Source organism: Phascolarctos cinereus, unplaced genomic scaffold, assembly GCF_003287225.1.
Source record: "Phascolarctos cinereus isolate Bilbo 61053 unplaced genomic scaffold, phaCin_HiC Scaffold_9;HRSCAF=440, whole genome shotgun sequence".
NCBI classification, from domain to species: Eukaryota; Metazoa; Chordata; class Mammalia; order Diprotodontia; family Phascolarctidae; genus Phascolarctos; species Phascolarctos cinereus.
The window spans coordinates 5,292,016-5,305,079 of NW_027556402.1; the positions used below are offsets into that span (position 1 = coordinate 5,292,016).

Genomic DNA, 13,064 nt, shown 5'->3' on the forward strand with positions numbered 1-13,064 from the left:
GATTTGCACATGTTATACACATGTTATCTCATTTGCTTCTCATAACAACCCTGTAAGGCAGGTGTTATCACTATCTTCATTTTATAGATAAGAAAAATGGGCTTAGAGAAGTTTTCACTTGTCTAGAGTCTCACAACTAAAAATGTATCTGAAGCAACATTCCAATCCAAGTCTTCTCAACTATAAGTTTTACCCACTGGGCCATGTAGTTGCCGTTAGTGGTAAAGCTGAGAAATCTATGCATACTTCAGTTCAAGACATCCAAATGGTAGCTGATGATGAGACACTGAAGGTCAGCTTTATAAACAGCCATAGAGATAATAATTGAATCTGTGGAGATGATGCCGCATGTATAAGGACGATGTATTGAGAATTACAGCCAAAGGCCTTCCAGGAGCTGTGAGATATGCCTTTGCCACATATATCTCTATGATTCAGCCCATTCTTCCACAGACTGTATACTATTTGTACTAGAAAAAGAGTGTCACAGAATTTTTGTGTTAGTGAATTCCTAATCCTCAAAATTAAAATAAGTGATCTATAATTACTAAGTCACCACTGTCTTTTTTTCCCTTCCTTCCCTCCTGCCTCTCACCCTGTCTAACTGTTGCCTTAGTCCCATTTTAAGGGACTTTTACTTACCTATAAACTGATAAGGAGGCACTTGGTCATAAAGCCTGTCTATTCTTTGAGTATCCAAAGAGCAGAGCATCAGGTGGGGCTGGTTTCAATCTGGGAACCTGCAAAGATCCAGTGCGCACCTGCGCCCAACGGTGGACATTTATGAGCAGTATCAGTTCATAAAAGAAAGAGCAGTGGAGTTTTAAAAAATGTTTTTAGAAAGTGTGACTCACATGAGGATCAATTAAGACAGGTCATCTGTGAGGCATTATGGTCTTAGAAAATGCAATTTCACTAGCTCTCGGTTTGAACTATCATGAGGGAAAAAGACTCAGAGGTGAAAGCTACCAAATATTTAAAGAACGAGTTATAACTATGCAAATTAGGCCTAGAATTAATTAAAAAAACATTCTAACCAACTCCTTTGATGAGACAAATATTGTTCTAATACTTAAGGGAAGAATAAATCGAAGAAAAAGAACTATAGAGTAATAACATTTATATGTACCTGGAAGTGATGCTAGATCTATTTTTAAAAATTCGTTATTTAAACATTTATTTAAAATTTTAAAAATTTCTCCTATGAATCACAAACCATCCACGCCTAGCCATCCATGGCATCTTGTCCATGACCAATCATAAAATTTTGACAAGAAAAAACATACCCAAAATACTGGAGTCTTTCCTCAATTCCTACTGAAATAAGAGGATCCAGGGAAGTATCATGTGCCCTTGCCATGTGACAAGCCCATCTTGCAGCTGATGGTATAAGTGGCAGGTGTCACTATCTAGAAAGGTTTGCAGTAGAAAGTGTGAAGTGGAAAGTTGCCTCACTCTCTCTTCTCGCTCTCTAACACCTTAGGAATTAGGCAGGGCAAATCATTTTGATCCCACAACCTTTTCCTCCTATTGGGTAGCACAACCTTCTATTGGCCTATCTTCTCCACAGGAAGAAGCACTGTGATGATTCCAGAGGAAGGTTGTTATGCCTTTAGGAACTGCACACAAGGTACAGCATCAGTTCCAAGATGAACAGTGAGAACAGTGGCCATCCCAAGAGGCGTTCAGGTATGCTTCAGCAAGAAGTAGCAGCAATGGCCAGTGGGGATAGATTATATTCTGGGTGGTACAGGTTTGGCTCCAATGGCCATCTATGCTTCTGTGGAAATGATGCTCTGTGTGTGTGTGTGTGGGGGGGTCACTGGTTAGGGAAGGCTGGAAGGGAAGATGGAGCTTGCAGGGGTTTCTCCCTAGGGAAATGCATAAGAACAATAAAGGTGTAGCTCCCTCCACAGTCCCTATAACATATACTTTCTATGTGATTTTCTTAAAGTTTTCAGTATTTCCTGATTTTTTTTCATCTTTTAAGCTCTGGCTGGTTATAAGTGAGCTATGATTCACTCCTGTTGTGCACAGGAGGAAGCCAATGGATACCAATGACTCATGTGGGGTACTAAAGAATGAAATACACCATAGGTTTACATTTCTGTTAAGAACCCTAAAATTTGCCTAGTGGGGGAAGAACTGATTGTGAAAGAATTTTACGGTTTGGATTTTATTAATAATAAGATCCTCAATAGTGGACAGATGATGGCAGCCCGCCCTTTCACTTACCCATAAAGACACTAAATTCAGAGCAGGGAGTGGGGAATGTTGCAGAGGTATTAGTCTTAAAGTTGCTAAAGGGTATAATGCAAGAAGGATCACAGGTATTATTTGGTTCCATCTGCTCTCAAACATACCCTTCAGCTTATGAAGGCAGACAAGTATCTCAGATTATTGTCATTTAAGGAATGCAGCCAGGGCTACCACTAAATCTTACAGCAATACCAACCCCCATTAAATGGGGAAATTCAAAGCACTGTCAAAGGACATAAGTAGGCAATATGCTGTGATGGAAACAATGGGGGAGCTTGAATCAGAAGGCCTAAGGTTCGCTAAAATGGTTCCTTACTGGTGGATCATACCGTCAGAATGATGGTGTGGCTCAGTGATCAGCGCAGTGGACCTGGGGTCAGGAATATGAGTTCAAATGCTGCCTCAGATACTTTTTAGTTGTGTGTTTTATGAAGTCATTTAAACTTTCTCAGTATGAGTTTCCCCATAAGTAATATAGGGATAAGAAAAGCAGCAGCCATGAATGTTTGTTGGGAGGATCAAATAAGATAATTAGTGCATGTAAGGAGCTTTCTAAATCTTAAAGCATTATATCAACACTGGCTATCACATGAGGACCGGAGAGTCGAAGCGGTAGATTCTTCTGAGCTCCACATGCTGTGGTCTAGGATGCCCAGGGAAGGAGCACAGGTGAACCCACACTGTCCCCTGATTGCTTCCTCCCTAACAAATTATGTAAAGGAGAGACACAGAGATGGGAATCTTTCATAACAACCTCACACAATTATGGTGCACCATTCCCAAACCCTGGAGCTCTCCTGAGTCTCTTTTACCCTCTTGGAATAAGCTGAAGCAATGATACGCAGCGATGTTAGCTAGGGTAAGAAATACCACATTTCCCTGTAATAGCCCTTTCTCCTTCTTCAATGCTCCAGTGAGAGTCACTCTTGCATACTGCTGATGTGGCAGACTGATTGCTCCCAGTACCTTTCACTGGTCCTCGTGTCTTGGCAGGGCTTCTCTAATTACAGCAATGAGCCATTTCCTCTCTGGGGTTGAGACTCTATCAATTTTCCAGTCATTCAATCATTGTTTATATTTCTTTGACTTATTAAAACCCATTTATCTATTAGGCAGACTGCCTGTGTGTAACAGGTATCTCACTCAACTTTGAAATTACATCGCGTCTTAGGCTCAACGGTGGGTAATACTCAGCTCAAACCCCAACCAGGGAATTCTCCCAATAGACCAGGCAGAAACCAGAAATCATATAGCAACATATTCAATTGTTTCAGGATAACAAGGCAAACAGGGAGGAAATCATACAGTGGAATCAAGCTAAGATCCCTAAGATCTCCTACAGATTCATATGGCAGTGGAGAAGGAAACAGATCTTGTAAGGATGAAAATTGATAAGGGTAAGTATGAAGCTTTGCACTTAGGTTTTTAAAAAACATGGTACAAATACAAGCTAGTTGAGGCACATAATCAGGCAGTCATCTGTCCAAAAGAAGAAGAAAAAGATTCAGGGATTTTCATGGACTGCAAGCTTAATAAGTGATCATGAGGAAAGCTAACCTTGGATTTTGGCTACATTGACGGTCACAGTACTAAAGAATATGATAAGTTCCCCAGCCATCTTTCCAAGCCAGAACATATTCAGAGAGTTGTGTTCAGTTCTGAGGGTCATCATTTAGGTGGGGCACTGACATGCTAGAGGTCAGCCAGAGGAAAGTGATCAGAAGGGGGAGGGCCATGAGCTCAAAGAAAATGAGGGTCGATGGAAGGAACTGATGATGTTTTAGCTAGAGAAGATTTACATCGGAGATTATACACACACATATATATGCACCTGTACACATATGCGATAGCTCTTTTAAAATATCTCAAAGCCTGTCAAATGGAAGAAAGACTCAATTTTCTATACCTTGTTCCAGGAAATAATTAGGATAAATAGAAGTTGAAGACAGAAATTTAGACATGGGTAACAAAAACAACAACCCTTCTAAAAATAGAGCTATATGAAATATATTATATAAAAATGAGCTATCTTAGGGTATAATGAATACTGCTTCATACACACTCCACCTGAGTTCTATGTGTATATATGTCTAGGAATAATAGTAGTAGCAACAGAAACAGAAGCAATAAAGTAGTGGGGATGGTCCAAACTCTTCTTTCCTCCTAAAATCTAGATGCATTCCATCATTTCTGTCAACAAATGATTTCATTTCCTACTTTCCTGAGAAAAGAGGCCTCATACCCTATATCATTATCATCCTCATGAATTTATTAAGCACTTGCTCTGTGTCAGGCACTGTGCTAAGTGCTGGGGAGGTGAAGAGGGAGAGCATTGCCTTGGGGGACAGCCACTGTCTGCTTTTCATCTCCCTATTAAAGATCCTCCACTTGTATCCTTGATTTCACTCCCTTTGAATGACAGAGAGGACATGATCAGTCTCTCATTACCTACTGCTTCTCTGTTTCTCTCTCTCTTTCTCTCCATCTCTCTCTGTCTTCTCTCCCCTCTCTTCTCTCTTCTCTCTCTTTCTCTCTCATCTCTCTCCTCCCTTCCTCTCTCCTCTCTCTCTCTCTCTCTCTCTCTCTCTCTCTCTCTCTCTCTCTCTCTCTCTCTCTCCTCTTTCTCCCCCCCCATCTCTCTCTGTGTCTTCTCTCTCCCTCTTCTCTCTTCTCTCTCTCTCACTCTCCTCTCTCCTCTCCTCTCCTCCCCTCTTCTCTCTCTCTCTCTCTCTCTCTCTCTCTCTCTCTCTCTCTCCTCTCTCTCTCTCTCCTCTCCTCTTCTCTCATTCATCTCCTTCTCCTCCCCTCCTCTCTCCTCTCTCTCTTTCTCTCTCATCTCTTTTCCTCTCTCCTCCCCTCCCCTCCTCTCTTTTCTCTTGTCTCTCCCTCTTCTCCTCTTCCTCCCTTCCTCTCTCTTCTCTCTCTTCTCATCTTCCTCTCTTCTTCTTTCTCTTCTTCTCTTCTCTTCTCTTCTCTTCTCTTCTCTTCTCTCTCTTCTTCTCTTCTCTTTCTCTTCTCTTCTCTTCTCTTTTCTCCTTCTCTTTCTTCTCTTTCTCTTCTTCTCTCTCTCTCTCTCTCCCTCTTCTCTCTCTCTCTCTCTCTCTCTCTCTCTCTCTCTCTCCCCCACACACACACCCCTGACTAACCCACTCCTCTTTAAAACAGAGCTCTCCATTTCAAGAAATATGCATAGTCAAGGAAAATATTTCAATATATAGTCTGAGCATAAACATGTATGTTTCATTCTACATCTCTAACCCAACACCTCTCTGTCTAGAGGTGGAAGATGTGTTTCATCATCAGACATGATTGTGTCACCCAGTTATTGGAGCATTGTCACGTGGAAGAGGGCTTCCTGGCAGTAAAAGCATCATTTGTAAGATCCTTGGCCATCCCCCCTTGTAGTATTCATAATAAGTGCTGATAAAGAAACACAAGCCATGAGCCATCTTCTAGTCATTGGCCACTTAACTTTTATTTGTTTTCTGGTTTCATTTATAGTAAGACTGTCCATAAATGTTGGCATAGTTCATTTCCTCTAATAGCATGTGGAAGAAATACAGTCACCATTGCACAGAAGTCTCACCTTTAAAGAGCAGCAGTTAATGAATGGTTGAAGCTATCTTGAATTCCATGTGCTTTGATAAGGCAACTAGGAGGCACAGCCTATATAGAGCACTGGACTTGAAGTCAGGAAGACCTGAGTTCAAATCTAGCCTCAGATAACTTACTAGCTCTGTGACTCTGGGCAAGTCAATTATCCTTTGTTTGCCTCAATTTCCTCATCTGTAAAATGGGAATAATAATAGTGCCTACCTCCCAGGGTTGTGAGAATCAAATGATATACTTTGATGAAGTGCTTTGTAAACCTTAAAGCACTTTGTACATAAATACTGGCCTTGGAATCAGGAACACTCATCTTCCTGAGCTCCAATTTGGCCTCAGACACTTACTGGCTGTATGAGCCTAGGTAAGTCACTTACCCCTGTTCTCCTCAGTTTCCTCATCTGTAAAATAAATTGGATTATGTTTGCCAAGACAACCCCAAATGGGGTCACAAAGAGTAAGACAAGCCTGAAACAACTGAGCAGCTACAACATATAAATACTATTCTTATTCCTATCATCCTCTGTGCCCTTTTCAGGCACATTGCCACAGTCAGTGAAAAAGAAGAAGAAAGCCACAAGGGACAAGACCCTTTTTTTTCATCATAGCTTCTCATTATCAAGGAATTTCCCATTTGGTTTTTAAAGTGGTCAAGTATGCAAAGTGCTTTAAAAATATTATCTCATTCTTCTTCTTCTTCCCAGTTTACAGATGAGGAAACTGAGGCAGATAGCAGGTAAGTGAATTGCCCAGGGTTAAACAGCTAGTAAATATTTTGGGCAGCATGTGAACTCATGTCTTCTGGACACAGGTCCAAAACTCTTTATCCACCTAGATGAGCCCAGCCTAGATGAGTGCAGGCACCATCTGTGGACCAGAATTAATCATCCCAGCTTGTTGCCACTAGTGAGATTATACCCTGCTGGCTTCATTCTGTAATCTGGGACCATCTCCAAATACTGAGCTATCAGAGTAAGATTTTGCAGAGATTGTTTTTTTTTTAAATCATTAAAGGCATTATTAAAGGCAAGGCTTACATTGGACACTTGCTTGAAAGCAGATGCCGATTCAGTTTGTCCTTTCTCCAGGGCCTAGCACAGCGCCTGGAACATCACTGGCACTTTGTAAATGCTTGACAGTTGTTGTTTCATGAGCACTAGGAAAGAAAAGCAACTACCCCTGACACTGGCTGTTTAGTGCCCCATTGGGCACAGTGGGCTCCCCTGTCACTGCTTCTCTCTTGTCACAGCTAATAGAGAGGTTAGTCAGGGGAACGTCATAGACCTGGCATCTGCATCTTGGGGAAGAGAGCACAGAATGAATTCAAGGGAGATAAATGAATATACACACTCAGTATTGTCATTTTGAGCTTTATTGAAGTCCAACAATATATGCAGTGTGTATAATGGGTTTTGTGCAGAAAGTTTCATATTATCAATGCTTCATATGTGCCTAATAGGGGGGAAAATTATCTGACTTTTTGGAATGAAATATGACTTTTTTTTTTGCTGTGATGCCCCTCCTGGAATGAATTATCTGTGTTGTATGCTCTTAGAATTCATGAGGTATTTAATTTTCTTCCTCATTATTTGGTTTTGGAAGAGGAAAGCAGGCTTTTTCATCTTTAACCATTTTTAGCATTTTTTTTCTTGTAATAAAATTACTTTGGTCAGTCACCTACCTACATTTAAATCAAAATAAAAGAGTATGATGTTATATGGATAAGAATAGTATGGATTAAGTGGAGATCAAATTATTTGCCAGTTCCTAAGCAGTCAGAAGTTGAAGTCTGGAGCTCCTGGGATGAAGATGCACCTACAAGTGCACCTACAAGGGTGAAGGAGGGAATGGAAATGGGACGGCATAGCAAAATACAATGGAACAGTTGGAACCTGACTATTTTAAAGACATGGCACCAACTATAAGGAAAACACAGAAAATTATTATTAACAAGAGAGAAGCATTAAATTTTGGCATCCCAGATGGTACTACAGGTTTCTCTAGTAGATTAGCAGCTATACAAGATATTCCTTTTATTCACCAGTCTCCTGAATTAGGTGATTTGGATACCTGGCAGGCGAATACAAATGTGTGGGAAGAAGAAGAAGATGCAACCTGGCAGGCAGAGGAAGTCCTGAGACAGCAGAAAATAGCCAACAGAGAAAAGAGAGCAGCAGAACAACAAAGGAAGAAAATGGAAAAGGAAGCACAATGACTAATGAAGGAAGAACAGAACAAAATTGGTGTGAAACTGTCATAACAGATGTTTGACACTTCCATCTGAAGGATTTTGAGCTCCTCAACATAAGCCTCATCTATATAGGTTCAAGAGTATTTTTAGAATACAGATGAGCTGCTTGATCAGGCCATCCAGGATGTCAGGATTCTCTCATCGCCACTTGAACTGCTAGTAGATGGGACTTAAACAAAATGAAAAGACTTATAAGACAATATTTTCCTTCAATATCTTCCAAACATATAAGAAAGTTGATCACTGCAGAGAAATAATTGCAATTGGGATATACCAGTACCTCTTCAAGTTCGTATTTCTAGCTTGGAAAAAATTGGGTGTAAAGAATTTGCTGGTGGGAGAACCTACTCTGCTGTCTATTATGCTTTCCTTTAATGTATGCAAAAAAATGAAACAAATAATTTTAAAGAAAAAAAAGAAAAACATTGTAATCATAGTTGATGATTTTTTTTCCTGATTCTGTCTACTTCCTTAATCCAATTGGTATCAGTTGATAAGTCTTTCTATGCTTTTGGAAACCATGGACAATGCTTTCATATATTTATACATTCATACATACACACATGCTTATCATACATATACACACCCATAATATTACATTAAACAAAACTAATAGGTTGCTATTAACATCATTAAGAGATCTTTTACTTCACACCTAGATCTGAGCCAAGTTATCCTCAGACGCCACTTACCCTAGCCTTAGATACACTTGAGCAGCTTTTAACATCACTCTATATACTCAAGAATATTGCTTTTCTTGATGAAAATTTCCCACATACATATATTAGATCAGAAGCAAAAAAAAACCATTCTCTGCATCAATCCAATTTATACTTCTCATATTTGGGGGTGAACTAAATTGGCATAGTTAGCTGATATTTTAGCCACTTAAGTTGATGTAAATTGAATTTTCAAGAAGTGGTAAATTGGTTTATATCTTAGAGTAAAGTAGAAATTATGATCAAGAAATTAGGTCACTAATCAAATCATTTCAAATTATCAAATGTTCAACCAAGACAAATCTTGGAGGGACAGCCAATACACTGAATGATGGTTAGGATTTTAAGAGCTCTTGACAGGATAGAACAACAAAAATCAGAGTGAGAGAGACAGACAGAGACAAAGAAGCAGAGGGAGGGAGGGAAGAAAGGAAGGAAGAAGGAGAAAAAAGAGAAGAGGGGCACAGCATGGTGTAGTGCACAGGTTCTCAAAGTATCATTTGGGAAGCTCTCAAGATCTTTGAGACCCTTTCAGGGGCTCCACAAAGTCAAAAACTATATCAATAGATATAATCTACATAAACGAAATCTCTTCAGGGTGGGCAGCACTCAATAATTTTTAAGAGTGCAAAAGTGTACTCAGAATGAAAAAACTTGAGAAGCGCTGGTGTGGTAGATTCTTGGAATCAAAAAGACTGGATTGAGCCCGGCCTCTGATACAAGTCAACTAATCTCTCGGAAGTACAATGCTTATTCTGTAACCGAAAAGACCTGATTGCAAATACTGCCTAAAATATTTACTAGCTATGTTACCTTAGGCCAGCCACTTAACTCCTGTCTGCCTCAACTTCCTCATATGTAAAATGGGGATGATAATGACAGCATCTATATTTCAAGATTGTTGTGAGGATCAAATGAAATAATATTGGTAAAGTACTCACTGCAGTGCCTGTCACATAATAGACTTTTAATGTGCTTGTATCTTTCCTCTCTCTCTCCCTCCCTCCCTCCTTCATTCCTTCCTTCCCTACTGAAGATTTTAAGTTGCAAAGAGTTACTGAGATATACCCACATCAAGGATATCAGAGAAGGAAATGGAGGAGGAGGAGGAGGAGGAGGAGGAGGAGAAGAAGGAGGAGGAGAAGAAGGAGAAGAAGAAGGAGGAGGAGGAGGAGGAGGAAGAGGAGGAGGAGGAAGAGGGGGAGGAAAGGGAGGAGAAGGAGGAGGAGAAGGAGGAGGAGAAGAGAAGAAGGAGAAGAAGAAGAGAAGAGAAGAAGAAGAAGAAGAAGAAGAAGAAGAAGAAGAAGAAGAAGAAGAAAGGAAGGAAAGAAAGAAAGAAAGAAAGAAAGAAAGAAAGAAAGAAAGAAAGAAAGAAAGGAAGGAAGGAAGGAAGGAAAGAAGGAAGAAAGAAAGAAAGAAAGAAGAAGAAAGGAAGGGGAAGGAAAGGAGAGAAAAAAGGCAAGGAAGGAAGGAAGGAAGAGAAAAGTAACATTTGGATTCAAAAAATCAGTTTCAAAGGTAGTGTTGGGAGAAGATCAATAGGAGTGGTTACACAATCTTTGATATACATCAAGGACTTCATCGGACTGCAGGCTCCCAGAGTGATATATTTCAATATTTTAACTAATCTATAATCTGATCAGTGGAGGTTATTTCCTCCTTTGGTACAGATTATGACACATGCACACAATGTATTCCTATGTGATTCTTCATTTTCTTATGTGGTCCTGTACAAGAGACTTTGCCATAAAGCTGGGCATACTCATTCTAGAGTTTTAGGGCAGCATTCAGACTATTCATCTGTTAAACCTCTCCCACCTTTAGTGAATCTCCTACTTTCCCAACAATATATTTGTTGCATAATACTCCACAGTAGCATTCTTTGCAACCTATAGTCAATTGTATGATTATAATAAGGATTATTGTAGAGAATTGTTCATAACAATTTGCCTCCTCCTTTTTCACATTTTCATGAAGGATTATGTTAATAGACATGTAAAACATTTTATAAAGATCAGAGATTAGGGGTGTGGGTTGGTAGAGATTGGGGTAGTTGATTTAATCACAATTAACTTTATGTTATGTTTTTGTCCCCTTGAATTCATCAGAAGTACTGCAAGATGAGATGACCAACTTTCCCATGGAGTGACATTTCTTCTTACCTTTGGGTACACAATGAAAGCAAATATGTCTTCTCCTTGTTTTTTTTTTCCCAAGGAGAATCCACTCACTTAGCTGCAACTCCTTCAGTTATTTCAATAGTAAAACAGTTTATTGGTCACTGGACCATGAGCTCTTATCACCTACAGTTGTGCTAATGCCAACTTCTCTAAGATTATCTTCAATTTATCCTGTTCCTATCTAGTTTGTACCTAGTAGTTTTCATGTTGTCTCCCTTCCTAGATTGTGAGATCTTTGATGGCAGATATTGGAGATTTTTTGTCCTTTTTTATGTCCCTAGTGCTTAACAGTGCTTGGAATATAGTAGGTGCTTAATTAATGCTTGTTGATTTGACAACAGTTAGTTATTAGATGTGGTGTAAATTAACCAATTAATTTATGCTTAGTACCCTCCATTCCCTTTTTTTCCAATTAAAGACAGTGACTATGGAAACCAAAATGACGCAAGTAGTGATACAGGTCCACAAGGACCAAAGAATTCATCATCCACTGGCCCACCTTTTGGCCATTAGTTTCTTTGTACTTATCCATCCTCATACAACAGGGTGATTTTACAACCAACACTCCACTTGAATCCTCTCTACATGATAGAATTTGCTGGAGCTCATTTGACATTGGCCTTCAAGAACCTAGGGTCACTCCAATGCCTTGATGAGACATTGGGGAGAGACTCGTGGATGAAAAGTTATACAACAGCCAAATCATATCATGTGATCTTAGCACTAACAAGTTCACTGTTCAGAATCACATGAGTGACCATCTTTATTGCCCTCAGTCTTGGTCTGCCTACGTCTGGCACATTGTATCCAGTCCTTGGTGCTATATTTTTTAGGAAGCTGGAGCATGCCCAAAGAAGAGTGGTCAAGATGGTCTGACTACTCAAAAATTTGAAGAAACTGGAATGTTTAGCCTAGAAAAGAGAAGACATAACAGGCAGATAGAATATCAGAATTCAAGTATTGTAAGGGCTAGCCTGTCAATGAAGGATTAAACCTGTTTTGATTGGCCCCAGAAGGAAGAAATTGGAACAAAGTCTGCAAGTTCCAGAGAAGCAGAGTCAGCTCAGAACAATGGATGGATATCAGAGAGTGGCAGGTTTCAGCTTTATTGGAAGAATGGATGGAAATCAGAGAGTGGCAGGTTTCAGCTTGATTGGAAGAAAAACTTCCGTCTGATTGAAGCCTTCCAAAAGTAGTATGCTGCCTTGAGAGGTAATGAGCTGTCTATCACTGGAAGCTATCCAATAGAGCAGGAGTTCTTTGAATTGTTTTTTTAAAAATTTTTAAAAAATCTATCCCTTCCACTACACCCCATTAAAATTAAACAGATCATAGATAGACAGATAAATAAAAACAAACACCAAGCCACTTATAATAAACCTGCATAGTCCAAAAAAGCCAATTCCCACGTTGAGCATGTTGGAAAATCTGTCTCTCTGGAACATTGTCAGTTCCTTACCTGTCAGGCAAGAGGTGAGTTGCATGCTTTATCTTCAGTCCTCTGGACTCCTGCTTTATTATGGCATTGGCTAGATTCCAAAGTCTTCCACTACTTTTCCCCTATAATATTTTTGTCATTATATGAATTGTTCACCTAGTTCTGCCCACATTGTTCGTTATCAGTTCATAGAGGTTTGCCCAGTTTCTTCATAGACCGGGGGTCCATGAACTTGCTATACAAAGATGGATGACAGATTATAATATAGGTGGATAGATGTTAGTATATAGATAAATGGATGGATGGATAGAGAGGATGGTGATAGTATATAAATAGGTAGATAGATAGGGAGAGTAAGAGAGGGAAGGAGAGAGATGGATGGGTAGATACATATGTCTACATACATATATAATTAGATACATAGAAACAGAGCTATGCAAACAAATAGATGATAGAGAAGTGAGACATGTAAATATTGAGATATAGCTGGATTTATATAACTGTATTATTCATTTCTTTTTAAATCTAATGGACTTTATTTTATACATTAAAATATTATTCTGAGAATAAATCTGTCGCTTCTATGTGTCCCGCGAAGATCTTGTTTGTGC

The 13,064-nt window shown here is 39.5% G+C and overlaps 1 pseudogene; it reads left to right on the top strand.

Moving 5' to 3' along the window:
* Positions 1–1,649: 1,649 nt before the first annotated feature.
* Positions 1,650–8,125, top strand: LOC110223007 (receptor-binding cancer antigen expressed on SiSo cells pseudogene; annotated as a pseudogene).
* Positions 8,126–13,064: the final 4,939 nt, after the last annotated feature.